The 15,759-nt window shown below is 50.3% G+C and overlaps 1 protein-coding gene across 5 annotated transcripts in view; it reads left to right on the top strand.

Moving 5' to 3' along the window:
• HABP4 (hyaluronan binding protein 4) overlaps positions 1-15,759 on the top strand; it is a 139,494-nt gene that overhangs the window by 58,936 nt on the left and 64,799 nt on the right. The gene's annotated exons all lie outside the window — the stretch shown is intronic.

The following is a 15,759-nucleotide window of genomic DNA, read 5'->3' as shown; positions in this document are numbered from 1 at the left end:
CACAATCACATTCACCTAATAGCACAATACATCCCAGGAATTCAAAACCAGTTGGATCCAAATCTGTCGATCACCAACAGATACACAAATGGGAACTTCATCCCCAGATACTGCAAACCTACTTTCAAAACTGGGGAACACTGCAAATAGACCTATTTGCAACAAAAGAAAACACAAAATGCCAAAACTTAGCATCCAGGTACCCACACCCTCACTCAAAGGGCAATGCGTTATGGATGAGTTGGTCAGGGATATTTGCTTACGCTTTTCCGCCTCTACCACTCCTTCCGTATCTAGTAAACAAATTGAGTCAAAAAAACTCAAACTCAAACTAATACTAGTAGCACCAACTTGGGCTCGCCAACCATGGTACACAACGCTACTAGACCTGTCAGTAGTACCTCATATCAAGCTACCAAACAGACCAGATCTGTTAACTCAACAGATCAGACACCCGAATCCAGCATCGCTCAATCTAGCAATCTGGCTCCTGAAGTCTTAGAATTTGGACATCTAGACCTTACACAAGAATGTATGGAGGTCATTAAACAAGCTAGGAAACCTACTACAAGACATTGCTACGCAAATAAATGGAAAAGATTTGTTTATTACTGTCCTAATCAAATTCAACCACTGCATGCATCAACAAAAAATATTGTAAGCTATTTATTACACTTACAAAAATCCAAGCTAGCTTTTTCATCCATTGAAATAAATCTCTCAGCAATTTCTGCCTATCTGCAGATTACACATCCAACATCACTCTTATGAATCCCAGTCATAAAAGCATTTATGGAGGGTCTAAAAAGAATCATTCCTCCAAGAACACCACCAGTTCCTTCATGGAATCTCAATATTGTATTAACACGACTCATGGGTCCACCATTTGAACCCATGCACTCTTGTGGGATGCAATACTTAACATGGAAAGTGGCCTTCCTAATAGCTATCACATCTCTTATAAGAGTAAGTGAAATACAAGCATTTACCATACAGGAACCCTGTAAGGAAATGCCTCCTTGGCATGGTTACCCCCTGACTTTTTGCCTTTGCTGATGCTATGTTTTGAATTGAAAGTGTGCTGAGGCCTGCTAACCAGGCCCCAGCACCAGTGTTCTTTCCCTAACCTGTACTTTTGATTCCACAATTGGCACACCCTGGCATCCAGATAAGTCCCTTGTAACTGGTACCTCTGGTACCAAGGGCCCGGATGCCAGGGAAGGTCTAAGGGCTGCAGCATGTATTATGCCACCCTAGAGACCCCTCACTCAGCACAGACACCCTGCTTACCAGCTTGTGTGTGCTAGTGAGGACAAAATGAGTAAGTCGACATGGCACTCCCCTCAGGGTGCCATGCCAGCCTCTCACTGCCTATGCAGTATAGGTAAGACACCCCTCTAGCAGGCCTTACAGCCCTAAGGCAGGGTGCACTATACCATAGGTGAGGGTACCAGTGCATGAGCACTGTGCCCCTACAGTGTCTAAGCAAAACCTTAGACATTGTAAGTGCAGGGTAGCCATAAGAGTATATGGTCTGGGAGTCTGTTTTACACGAACTCCACAGCACCATAATGGCTGCACTGAAAACTGGGAAGTTTGGTATCAAACTTCTCAGCACAATAAATGCACACTGATGCCAGTGTACATTTTATTGTAAAATACACCACAGAGGGCACCTTAGAGGTGCCCCCTGAAACTTAACCGACTATCTGTGTAGGCTGACTGGTTCCAGCAGCCTGCCACACTAGAGACATGTTGCTGGCCCCATGGGGAGAGTGCCTTTGTCACTCTGAGGCCAGTAACAAAGCCTGCACTGGGTGGAGATGCTAACACCTCCCCCAGGCAGGAGCTGTAACACCTGGCGGTGAGCCTCAAAGGCTCACCCCTTTGTCACAGCCCAGCAGGGCACTCCAGCTTAGTGGAGTTGCCCGCCCCCTCCGGCCACGGCCCCCACTTTTGGCGGCAAGGCTGGAGGGAACAAAGAAAGCAACAAGGAGGAGTCACTGGCCAGTCAGGACAGCCCCGAAGGTGTCCTGAGCTGAGGTGACTCTAACTTTTAGAAATCCTCCATCTTGCAGATGGAGGATTCCCCCAATAGGATTAGGGATGTGACCCCCCTCCCCTTGGGAGGAGGCACAAAGAGGGTGTACTCACCCTCAGGGCTAGTAGCCATTGGCTACTAACCCCCCAGACCTAAACACGCCCTTAAATTTAGTATTTAAGGGCTCTCCCTGAACCTAGAAACTGGATTCCTGCAACAAGAAGGACTGCCTAGCTGAAAACCCCTGCAGAGGAAGACCAGAAGACAACAACTGCCTTGGCTCCAGAAACTCACCGGCCTGTCTCCTGCCTTCCAAAGAACTCTGCTCCAGCGACGCCTTCCAAAGGGACCAGCGACCTCTGACTCCTCTGAGGACTGCCCTGCTTCGACGACGACAAGAAACTCCCGAGGACAGCGGACCTGCTCCAAAAAGACTGCAACTTTATCCAAAGGAGCAGCTTTAAAGAACCCTGCAATCTCCCCGCAAGAAGCGTGAGACTTGCAACACTGCACCCGGCGACCCCGACTCGGCTGGTGGAGAACCAACACCTCAGGGAGGACCCCCGGACTACTCTACGACTGTGAGTACCAAAACCCGTCCCCCCTGAGCCCCCACAGCGCCGCCTGCAGAGGGAATCCCGAGGCTTCCCCTGACCGCAACTCTCTGAAACCTAAGTCCCGACACCTGGAAAAGACCCTGCACCCGCAGCCCCCAGGACCTGAAGGACCGGACTTTCACTGCAGAAGTGACCCCCAGGAGTCCCTCTCCCTTGCCCAAGTGGAGGTTTCCCCGAGGAAGCCCCCCCTTGCCTGCCTGCAGCGCTGAAGAGATGCCTTGATCTCTCATTGACTTCCATTGCGAACCAGACGCTTGTTCTAACACTGCATCCGGCCGCCCCCGCGCCGCTGTGGGTGAAATTTCTGTGTGGGCTTGTGTCCCCCCCCCCCCCCCCCCCCCGCTGCCCTACAAAACCCCCCTGGTCTGCCCCCCGAAGACGCGGGTACTTACCTGCTGGCAGACTGGAACCGGGGCACCCCCTTCTCTCCATTGGAGCCTATGCGTTTTGGGCACCACTTTGAACTCTGCACCTGACCGGCCCTGAGCTGCTGGTGTGGTAACTTTGGGGTTGCTCTGAACCCCCAACGGTGGGCTACCTTGGACCAAGAACTGAACCCTGTAAGTGTCTTCCTTACCTGGTAAAACTAACAAAAACTTACCTCCCCCAGGAACTGTGAAAATTGCACTAAGTGTCCACTTTTAAAATAGCTATTTGTGAATAACTTGAAGTATACATGCAATTGAAATGATTCAAAGTTCCTAATGTACTTACCTGCAATACCTTTCAAACAAGATATTACATGTTAAATTTGAACCTGTGGTTCTTAAAATAAACTAAGAAAAGATATTTTTCTATAACAAAACCTATTGGCTGGATTTGTCTCCGAGTGTGTGTACCTCATTTATTGTCTATGTGTATGTACAACAAATGCTTAACACTACTCCTTGGATAAGCCTACTGCTCGACCACACTACCACAAAATAGAGCATTAGTATTATCTATTTTTACCACTATTTTACCTCTAAGGGGAACCCTTGGACTCTGTGCATGCTATTCCTTACTTTGTAGATGTAAGAAGTTGGCTCTGTATGTGCTATTTCAAAGTCAACCCAGGTCTGGCTCGAGGATTTTTGAGCCCCCCTGAATCTAATCCTATACTCCTCAGTGGAGAGGAGTAGTGTTAAGCATTTGTTGTACATACACATAGACAATAAATGAGGTACACACACTCGGAGACAAATCCAGCCAATAGGTTTTGTTATAGAAAAATATCTTTTCTTAGTTTATTTTAAGAACCACAGGTTCAAATTTAACATGTAATATCTTGTTTGAAAGGTATTGCAGGTAAGTACATTAGGAACTTTGAATCATTTCAATTGCATGTATACTTCAAGTTATTCACAAATAGCTATTTTAAAAGTGGACACTTAGTGCAATTTTCACAGTTCCTGGGGGAGGTAAGTTTTTGTTAGTTTTACCAGGTAAGTACGACACTTACAGGGTTCAGTTCTTGGTCCAAGGTAGCCCACCGTTGGGGGTTCAGAGCAACCCCAAAGTTACCACACCAGCAGCTCAGGGCCGGTCAGGTGCAGAGTTCAAAGTGGTGCCCAAAACGCATAGGCTTCAATGGAGAGAAGGGGGTGCCCCGGTTCCGGTCTGCTTGCAGGTAAGTACCCGCGTCTTCGGAGGGCAGACCAGGGGGGTTTTGTAGGGCACCAGGGGGGACACAAGCCCACACAGAAATTTCACCCTCAGCGGCGCGGGGGCGGCCGGGTGCAGTGTTAGAACAAGCGTCGGGTTCGCAATGGAAGTCAATGAGAGATCAAGGGATCTCTTCAGCGCTGCAGGCAAGGGGGGGCTTCCTCGGGGAAACCTCCACTTGGGCAAGGGAGAGGGACTCCTGGGGGTCACTTCTGCAGTGAAAGTCCGGTCCTTCAGGTCCTGGGGGCTGCGGGTGCAAGGTCTTTTCCAGGCGTCGGGACTTAGGTTTCAGAGAGTCGCGGTCAGGGGAAGCCTCGGGATTCCCTCTGCAGGCGGCGCTGTGGGGGCTCAGGGGGGACAGGTTTTGGTACTCAGTCGTAGAGTAGTCCGGGGGTCCTCCCTGAGGTGTTGGTTCTCCACCAGCCGAGTCGGGGTCGCCGGGTGCAGTGTTGCAAGTCTCACGCTTCTTGCGGGGAGATTGCAGGGTTCTTTAAAGCTGCTTCTTTGGATAAAGTTGCAGTCTTTTTGGAGCAGGTCCGCTGTCCTCGGGAGTTTCTTGTCGTCGAAGCAGGGCAGTCCTCAGAGGATTCAGAGGTCGCTGGTCCCTTTGGAAGGCGTCGCTGGAGCAGAGTTCTTTGGAAGGCAGGAGACAGGCCGGTGAGTTTCTGGAGCCAAGGCAGTTGTTGTCTTCTGGTCTTCCTCTGCAGGGGTTTTCAGCTAGGCAGTCCTTCTTCTTGTTGTTGCAGGAATCTAGTTTCTAGGTTCAGGGAGAGCCCTTAAATACTAAATTTAAGGGCGTGTTTAGGTCTGGGGGGTTAGTAGCCAATGGCTACTAGCCCTGAGGGTGAGTACACCCTCTTTGTGCCTCCTCCCAAGGGGAGGGGGTCACATCCCTAATCCTATTGGGGGAATCCTCCATCTGCAAGATGGAGGATTTCTAAAAGTTAGTCACCTCAGCTCAGGACACCTTAGGGGCTGTCCTGACTGGCCAGTGACTCCTCCTAGTTATTTTCTTTGTTCCCTCCAGCCTTGCCGCCAAAAGTGGGGGCTGTGGCCGGAGGGGGCGGGCAACTCCACTAAGCTGGAGTGCCCTGCTGGGCTGTGACAAAGGGGTGAGCCTTTGAGGCTCACCGCCAGGTGTTAGAGTTCCTGCCTGGGGGAGGTGTTAGCATCTCCACCCAGTGCAGGCTTTGTTACTGGCCTCAGAGTTACAAAGGCACTCTCCCCATGGGGCCAGCAACATGTCTCTAGTGTGGCAGGCTGCTGGAACTAGTCAGCCTACACAGATAGTCGGTTAAGTTTCAGGGGGCACCTCTAAGGTGCCCTCTGGGGTGTATTTTGCAATAAAATGTACACTGGCATCAGTGTGCATTTATTGTGCTGAGAAGTTTGATACCAAACTTCTCAGTTTTCAGTGTAGCCATTATGGTGCTGTGGAGTTCGTGTTTGACAGACTCCCAGACCATATACTCTTATGGCTACCCTGCACTTACAATGTCTAAGGTTTTGCTTAGACACTGTAGGGGCACAGTGCTCATGCACTGGTACCCTCACCTATGGTATAGTGCACCCTGCCTTAGGGCTGTAAGGCCTGCTAGAGGGGTGACTGACCTATACTTGCATAGGCAGTGAGAGGCTGGCATGGCACCCTGAGGGGAGTGCCATGTCGACTTACTCGTTTTGTTCTCACTAGCACACACAAGCTGGTAAGCAGTGGGTCTGTGCTGAGTGAGGGGTCTCTAGGGTGGCATAATACATGCTGCAGCCCTTAGAGACCTTCCCTGGCATCAGGGCCCTTGGTACCAGAGGTACCAGTTACAAGGGACTTATCTGGATGCCAGGGTGTGCCAATTGTGGGCTCAATGGTACATTTTAGGTGAAAGAACACTGGTGCTGGGGCCTGGTTAGCAGGGTCCCAGCACACTTCTCAGTCAAGTCAGCATCAGTATCAGGCAAAAAGTGGGGGGGTAACTGCAACAGGGAGCCATTTCTTTACAGTAGACTACTCAGTAAAAACACTAGATGGTTGGATTCAAGGAAATGGTGTAAATTATTATGATGGGCTGTACAATGTATTTGTGAAAGAACACCTATTAAGTAATTGTTTCAATGATAAACTGCATCAGCATCTGGTGGACCTAGGACCAATTTCTCCCCAAGAATTGGGAGAGAAGGCGGACCATTGGGTCAAGACTAGGGTGTCCAAAACTTCCACAGGGGGTGACCAAAAGAAAGGGGTCACAAAACCTCCCCAGTGGAAAGGTGGTGAGACAGCCAAAAATAAAAATAGTAAAGAGTCTTCTACTGGCCCCCAAAAACCTGCACAGGAGGGTGGGCCCAGAGCCTCTTCACAAAACAATCCTGGGTACAAGGGTAAAAACTTTGATCCCAAAAAGGCCTGGTGTCGAAACTGTAGTCAGTCTGGACACCAAACTGGAGACAAGGCCTGTCCCAAGAAAGATACCACTTCTAACTCCCATCCAGCTAAAACTGGAATGGCCAGTCTCCAAGTGGGATCAACAGTGTGCCCAGAGCAAATCGGGTGTCACACTGAAGCTACATTAGTCTCTGAGGGTGGGGTGGATTTAGCCACACTGGCTGCCTGGCCCCCCTAACATGCAAAAATACAGGCAGCAGCTCTTAATTAATGGGACAAGTGTAGAGGGCCTGAGGGATACAGGTGCCAGTGTCACTATGGTGACAGAGAAACTGGTTTCCCCTGGCCAATACCTGACTGGACAAACTTATCCAGTCACCAACGCTGACAATCAAACTAAAGTACATCCCATGGCTATGGTAACTTTAGAGTGGGGAGGGGTCAATGGCCTGAAACAGGTGGTGGTCTCCTCAAATATCCCAGTAGACTGTTTGCTTGGAAATGACCTGGAGTCCTCAGCATGGGCTGAGGTAGAACTGAAAACCCATGCAGCCATGCTGGGTATCCCTGAACTGGTGTGCGTCAAGACTAGGGCACAGTGCAAGGCACAGGGTGAAAAAGTAGAGCTGGAGTCTGGAAAAATGGCCCAGCCTACCAAGAGACAAGGAAAGTCAGCTGGGAAACCAGCTGCAACACAACACCAAAAAGAGAACCTCTCTTCTCAGGAAGAAGTTCTGCCCTCTGAGGGAACTGAGCCTATGGAGCTGGAACCTTATCAGGTTGAGCTCTTGGGCCCAGGGGGACCCTCAAGGGAAGAGTTGTGTAAGGGACAAGAAACCTGTCCCTCTCTTGAAGGCCTTAGGCAGCAAGCTGCTGAAGAGTCCAAAGGCAAGAAAAATTGAACACATAGGGTCTATTGGGAAGATGGACTCCTGTACACTGAGGCAAGAGATCCCAAACCTGGTGCCACTAGGAGAGTGGTAGTGCCTCAGGGTTTCAGAGAGTTTATTCTGACCTTAGCCCATGATATTCCCCTTGCTGGGCATTTGGGACAAACCAAGACATGGGAGAGGTTAGTCAACCACTTCTACTGGCCCAATATGGCCCAGAAGGTTAAGGCGTTTTGCCTCTCCTGCCCCACCTGTCAAGCCAGTGGTAAGACAGGTGGGCATCCAAAGGCCCCCCTCATTCCACTTCCAGTGGTGGGGGTCCCCTTTGATAGAGTGGGTGTGGACATAGTTGGTCCACTAGAACCTCCCACAGCCTCAGGAAATATGAACATCCTAGTAGTAGTGGATCATGCTACTAGGTATCCTGAAGCTATTCCCCTTAGGTCGACTACTGCCCCTGCAGTAGCCAAGGCCCTCATTGGTATCTTTACCAGAGTGGGTTTCCCTAAGGAGGTGGTTTCTGACAGAGGTACCAACTTCATGTCAGCTTACCTAAAACACATGTGGAATGAGTGTGGAGTGACTTATAAATTCACTACACCATATCATCCACAAACTAATGGCCTTGTTGAGAGATTCAACAAGACATTAAAGGGCATGATCATGGGGCTCCCAGAAAAACTCAAAAGGAGATGGGATGTCCTCCTGCCATGTCTGCTTTTCGCTTACAGAGAGGTGCCTCAGAAGGGAGTAGGGTTCTCACCCTTTGAACTTCTGTTTGGCCACCCTGTAAGGGGACCACTTGCTCTTGTTAAAGAAGGCTGTGAGAGACCTCTTCATGAGCCTAAACAGTACATAGTGGACTATGTACTTGGCCTTCGCTCAAGAATGGCAGAGTACATGGAAAAGGCAAGTAAAAACCCTGAGGCCAGCCAACAACTCCAGAAGTTGTGGTATGACCAAAAGGCTGCACTGGTTGAATTTCAACCAGGGCAGAAAGTCTGGGTTCTGGAGCCTGTGGCTCCCAGGGCACTTCAGGACAAATGGAGTGGCCCTTACCCAGTACTAGAGAGGAAGAGTCGGGTCACCTACCTGGTGGACCTGGGCACAAGCAGGAGCCCCAAGAGGGTGATCCATGTGAACCGCCTTAAGCTCTTCCATGACAGGGCTGATGTAAATCTGTTGATGGTGACAGATGAGGACCAGGAAGCTGAGAGTGAACCTCTCCCTGATCTCCTCTCATCAGACCCTAAAGATGGCTCTGTAGATGGAGTGATCTACTCAGACACCCTCTCTAGCCAACAGCAGTCTGACTGTAGGAAGGTCCTGCAGCAGTTTGCTGAACTCTTTTCCCTAACCCCTGGTCAGACACACCTGTGTACCCATGATGTGGACACAGGAGACAGCATGCCTGTCAAAAACAAAATATTTAGACAGTCTGACCAAGTTAAGGAAAGCATCAAGGTGGAAGTCCGCAAGATGCTGGAATTGGGAGTAATTGAGTACTCTGACAGCCCCTGGGCTAGCCCAGTGGTCTTAGTCCCCAAACCTCACACCAAAGAAGGAAAGAGAGATGAGGTTTTGTGTGGACTGCAGAGGTCTCAACTCTGTCACCAAGACAGATGCTCATCCCATTCCTAGAGCTGATGAGCTAATAGACAAATTAGGGGCTGCCAAATTCTTAAGTACCTTTGACTTAACAGCAGGGTACTGGCAAATCAAAATGGCCCCTGGAGCAAAAGAAAAGACCGCATTCTCCACACCTGATGGGCATTATCAGTTCACTGTTATGCCCTTTGGTTTAAAGAATGCCCCTGCCTCCTTCCAAAGGTTGGTGAATCAAGTCCTTGCTGGGCTGGAATCCTTTAGTGCAGCTTATCTTGATGATATTGCTGTCTTCAGCTCCACCTGGCAGGATCACCTGGTCCACCTGAAGAAGGTTTTGAAGGCTCTGCAATTTGCAGGCCTCTCTATCAAGGCATCCAAATGCCAGATAGGACAGGGAACTGTGGTTTACTTGGGACACCTTGTAGGTGGAGGCCAAGTTCAGCCACTCCAGCCTAAGATCCAGACTATTCTGGACTGGGCAGCTCCAAAAACCCAGACTCAAGTCAGGGCATTCCTTGGCTTGACTGGGTACTACCGGAGGTTTGTGAAGGGATATGGATCCATTGTGACAGCCCACACAGAACTCACCTCCAAGAAAATGCCCAAGAAAGTAAACTGGACTGTAGAATGCAAACAGGCCTTTGACACCCTGAAACAAGCTATGTGCACAGCACCAGTTCTAAAAGCTCCAGATTACTCCAAGCAGTTCATTGTGCAAACAGATGCCTCTGAACATGGGATAGGGGCAGTTTTGTCCCAAACAAATGATGATGGCCTTGACCAGCCTGTTGCTTTCATTAGCAGGAGGTTACTCCCCAGGGAGCAGCGTTGGAGTGCCATTGAGAGGGAGGCCTTTGCTGTGGTTTGGTCCCTGAAGAAGCTGAGACCATACCTCTTTGGTACTCACTTCCTAGTTCAGACTGACCACAGACCTCTCAGATGGCTGATGCAAATGAAAGGTGAAAATCCAAAACTGTTGAGGTGGTCCATCTCCCTACAGGGAATGGACTTTATAGTGGAACACAGACCTGGGACTGCCCATGCCAATGCAGATGGCCTTTCCAGGTTCTTCCACTTAGAAAATGAAGACTCTCTTGGGAAAGGTTAGTCTCATCCTCTTTCGTTTGGGGGGGGTTGTGTAAGGAAATGCCTCCTTGGCATGGTTACCCCCTGACTTTTTGCCTTTGCTGATGCTATGTTTTGAATTGAAAGTGTGCTGAGGCCTGCTAACCAGGCCCCAGCACCAGTGTTCTTTCCCTAACCTGTACTTTTGATTCCACAATTGGCACACCCTGGCATCCAGATAAGTCCCTTGTAACTGGTACCTCTGGTACCAAGGGCCCGGATGCCAGGGAAGGTCTCTAAGGGCTGCAGCATGTATTATGCCACCCTAGAGACCCCTCACTCAGCACAGACACCCTAATACCAGCTTGTGTGTGCTAGTGAGGACAAAATGAGTAAGTCGACATTGGCACTCCCCTCAGGGTTCCATGCCAGCCTCTCACTGCCTATGCAGTATAGGTAAGACACCCCTCTAGCAGGCCTTACAGCCCTAAGGCAGGGTGCACTATACCATAGGTGAGGGTACCAGTGCATGAGCACTGTGCCCCTACAGTGTCTAAGCAAAACCTTAGACCTTGTAAGTGCAGGGTAGCCATAAGAGTATATGGTCTGGGAGTCTGTCAAACACGAACTCCACAGCACCATAATGGCTACACTGAAAACTGGGAAGTTTGGTATCAAACTTCTCAGCACAATAAATGCACACTGATGCCAGTGTACATTTTATTGTAAAATACACCTCAGAGGGCACGTTAGAGGTGCCCCCTGAAACCTAACCGACTATCTGTGTAGGCTGACTGGTTCCAGCAGCCTGCCACACTAGAGACATGTTGCTGGCCCCATGGGGAGAGTGCCTTTGTCACTCTGAGGCCAGTAACAAAGCCTGCACTGGGTGGAGATGCGAACACCTCCCCCAGGCAGGAGCTGTAACACCTGGCGGTGAGCCTCAAAGGCTCACCCCTTTGTCACAGCCCAGCAGGGCACTCCAGCTTAGTGGAGTTGCCCGCACCCTCCGGCCACGGCCCCCACTTTTGGCGGCAAGGCTGGAGAGAACAAAGAAAGCAACAAGGAGGAGTCACTGGCCAGTCAGGACAGCCCCTAAGGTGTTCTGAGCTGAGTTGACTCTAACTTTTAGAAATCCTCTGTAAAGAAATGGCTCCCTGTTGCAGTTACCCCCCACTTTTTGCCTGATACTGATGCTGACTTGACTGAGAAGAGTGCTGGGACCCTGCTAACCAGGCCCCAGCACCAGTGTTCCTTCACCTAAAATGTACCATTGTATCCACAATTGGCACACCCTGGCATTCAGATAAGTCCCTTGTAACTGGTACTTCTAGTACCAAGGGCCCTGATGCCAAGGAAGGTCTCTAAGGGCTGCAGCATGTCTTATGCCACCCTAGAGACCCCTCACTCAGCACAGACACACTGCTTACAAGCCTGTGTGTGCTAGTGAGAACAAAATGAGTAAGTCGACATGGCACTCCCCTCAGGGTGCCATGCCAGCCTCTCACTGCCTATGCAGTATAGGTAAGACACCCCTCTAGCAGGCCTTACAGCCCTAAGGCAGGGTGCACTATACCATAGGTGAGGGTACCAGTGCATGAGCACTGTGCCCCTACAGTGTCTAAGCAAAACCTTAGACATTGTAAGTGCAGGGTAGCCATAAGAGTATATGGTCTGGGAGTCTGTCAAACACGAACTCCACAGCACCATAATGGCTACACTGAAAACTGGGAAGTTTGGTATCAAACTTCTCAGCACAATAAATGCACACTGATGCCAGTGTACATTTTATTGTAAAATACACCACAGAGGGCACCTTAGAGGTGCCCCCTGAAACTTAACCAACTATCTGTGTAGGCTGACTGGTTCCAGCAGCCTGCCACACTAGAGACATGTTGCTGGCCCCATGGGGAGAGTGCCTTTGTCACTCTGAGGCCAGTAACAAAGCCTGCACTGGGTGGAGATGCTAACACCTCCCCCAGACAGGAGCTATGACACCTGGCGGTGAGCCTCAAAGGCTCACCCCTTTGTCACAGCCCAGCAGGGCACTCCAGCTTAGTGGAGTTGCCCGCCCCCTCCGGCCACGGCCCCCACTTTTGGCGGCAAGGCTGGAGGGAACAAAGAAAGCAACAAGGAGGAGTCACTGGCCAGTCAGGACAGCCCCTAAGGTGTCCTGAGCTGAGGTGACTCTAACTTTTAGAAATCCTCCATCTTGCAGATGGAGGATTCCCCCAATAGGGTTAGGATTGTGACCCCCTCCCCTTGGGAGGAGGCACAAAGAGGGTGTACCCACCCTCAGGGCTAGTAGCCATTGGCTACTAACCCCCCAGACCTAAACACGCCCTTAAATTTAGTATTTAAGGGCTACCCTGAACCCTAGAAAATTAGATTCCTGCAAACTACAAGAAGGACTGCCTAGCTGAAAACCCCTGCAGAGGAAGACCAGAAGACGACAACTGCCTTGGCTCCAGAAACTCACCGGCCTGTCTCCTGCCTTCCAAAGATCCTGCTCCAGCGACGCCTTCCAAAGGGACCAGCGACCTCGACATCCTCTGAGGACTGCCCCTGCTTCGAAAAGACAAGAAACTCCCGAGGACAGCGGACCTGCTCCAAGAAAGGCTGCAACTTTGTTTCCAGCAGCCTTGAAAGAACCCTGCAAGCTCCCCGCAAGAAGCGTGAGACTTGCAACACTGCACCCGGCGACCCCGACTCGGCTGGTGGAGATCCAACACCTCAGGAGGGACCCCAGGACTACTCTGATACTGTGAGTACCAAAACCTGTCCCCCCTGAGCCCCCACAGCGCCGCCTGCAGAGGGAATCCCGAGGCTTCCCCCTGACCGCGACTCTTTGAATCCAAAGTCCCGACGCCTGGGAGAGACCCTGCACCCGCAGCCCCCAGGACCTGAAGGACCGGACTTTCACTGGAGAAGTGACCCCCAGGAGTCCCTCTCCCTTGCCCAAGTGGAGGTTTCCCCGAGGAATCCCCCCCCTTGCCTGCCTGCAGCGCTGAAGAGATCCCGAGATCTCTCATAGACTAACATTGCGAACCCGACGCCTGTTTCTACCCTGCACCCGGCCGCCCCCGCGCTGCTGAGGGTGAAATTTCTGTGTGGGCTTGTCCCCCCCCGGTGCCCTACAAAACCCCCCTGGTCTGCCCTCCGAAGACGTGGGTACTTACCTGCAAGCAGACCGGAACCGGGGCACCCCCTTCTCTCCATTCTAGCCTATGTGTTTTGGGCAACACTTTGAACTCTGCACCTGACCGGCCCTGAGCTGCTGGTGTGGTAACTTTGGGGTTGCTCTGAACCCCCAACGGTGGGCTACTTTGGACCAAGAACTAAGCCCTGTAAGTGTCCTACTTACCTGGTTAACCTAACAAATACTTACCTCCCCTAGGAACTGAGTGCAATTTTCAGTGTCCACTTTTAAAACCGCTATTTGTCAATAACTTGAAGTATACATGCAATTTTTATGATTTAAAGTTCCTAAAGTACTTACCTGCAATACCTTTCGAATGAGATATTACATGTAGAATTTGAACCTGTGGTTCTTAAAATAAACTAAGAAAAGATATTTTTCTATACAAAAACCTATTGGCTGGATTTGTCTCTGAGTGTGTGTACCTCATTTATTGTCTATGTGTATGTACAACAAATGCTTAACACTACTCCTTGGATAAGCCTACTGCTCGACCACACTACCACAAAATAGAGCATTAGTATTATCTATTTTTACCACTATTTTACCTCTAGGGGGAACCCTTGGACTCTGTGCATGCTATTCCTTACTTTGAAATAGCACATACAGAGCTAACTTCCTACATCCTCCATCTTGCAGATGGAGGATTCCCCCAATAGGATTAGGGATGTGACCCCCTCCCCTTGGGAGGAGGCACAAAGAGGGTGTACTCGCCCTCAGGGCTAGTAGCCATTGGCTACTAACCCCCCAGACCTAAACATGCCCTTAAATTTAGTATTTAAGGGCTCTCCCTGAACCTAGAAACTGGATTCCTGCAACTACAAGAAGGACTGCCTAGCTGAAAACCCCTGCAGAGGAAGACCAGAAGACAACAACTGCCTTGGCTCCAGAAACTCACCGGCCTGTCTCCTGCCTTCCAAAGAACTCTGCTCCAGCGACACCTTCCAAAGGGACCAGCGACCTCGGACTCCTCTGAGGACTGCCCTGCTTCGACGACGACAAGAAACTCCCGAGGACAGCGGACCTGCTCCAAAAAGACTGCAACTTTATCCAAAGGAGCAGCTTTAAAGAACCCTGCAATCTCCCCGCAAGAAGCGTGAGACTTGCAACACTGCACCCGGCGACCCCGACTCGGCTGGTGGAGAACCAACACCTCAGGGAGGACCCCCAGACTACTCTACGACTGTGAGTACCAAAACCTGTCCCCCCTGAGCTCCCACAGCGCCGCCTGCAGAGGGAATCCCGAGGCTTCCCCTGACCGCGACTCTCTGAAACCTAAGTCCCGACGCCTGGAAAAGACCCTGCACCCGCAGCCCCCAGGACCTGAAGGACCGGACTTTCACTGCAGAAGTGACCCCCAGGAGTCCCTCTCCCTTGCCCAAGTGGAGGTTTCCCCGAGGAACCCCCCCCTTGCCTGCCTGCAGCGCTGAAGAGATCCCTTGATCTCTCATTGACTTCCATTGCGAACCCGGCGCTTGTTCTAACACTGCACCCGGCCGCCCCCGCGCCGCTGAGGGTGAAATTTCTGTGTGGGCTTGTGTCCCCCCCCGGTGCCCTACAAAACCCCCCCTGGTCTGCCCCACCGAAGACGCGGGTACTTACCTGCTGGCAGACTGGAACCGGGGCACCCCCTTCTCTCCATTGGCGCCTATGCGTTTTGGGCACCACTTTGAACTCTGCACCTGACCGGCCCTGAGCTGCTGGTGTGGTAACTTTGGGGTTGCTCTGAACCCCCAACGGTGGGCTACCTTGGACCAAGAACTGAACCCTGTAAGTGTCTTACTTACCTGGTAAAACTAACAAAAACTTACCTCCCCCAGGAACTGTGAAAATTGCACTAAGTGTCCACTTTTAAAATGGCTATTTGTGAATAACTTGAAAAGTATACATGCAATTGAAATGATTCAAAGTTCCTAATGTACTTACCTGCAATACCTTTCAAACAAGATATTACATGTTAAATTTGAACCTGTGGTTCTTAAAATAAACTAAGAAAAGAGATTTTTCTATAACAAAACCTATTGGCTGGATTTGTCTCTGAGTGTGTGTACCTCATTTATTGTCTGTGTATGTACAACAAATGCTTAACACTACTCCTTGGATAAGCCTACTGCTCGACCACACTACCACAAAATAGAGCATTAGTATTATCTCTTTTCACCACTATTTTACCTCTAAGGGGAACCCTTGGACTCTGTGCATGCTATTCCTTACTTTGAAATAGCACATACAGAGCCAACTTCCTACAAACCCTTTATACAAATACACAAACATAGTGGTTCTATGCACAAATGCAATTTTTTTACCAAAAGTTATAT

Source organism: Pleurodeles waltl, chromosome 1_1 (genome assembly GCF_031143425.1).
Source record: "Pleurodeles waltl isolate 20211129_DDA chromosome 1_1, aPleWal1.hap1.20221129, whole genome shotgun sequence".
Classification (NCBI taxonomy): domain Eukaryota; kingdom Metazoa; phylum Chordata; class Amphibia; order Caudata; family Salamandridae; genus Pleurodeles; species Pleurodeles waltl.
This window is presented reverse-complemented; position numbering and strand designations above follow the sequence as displayed.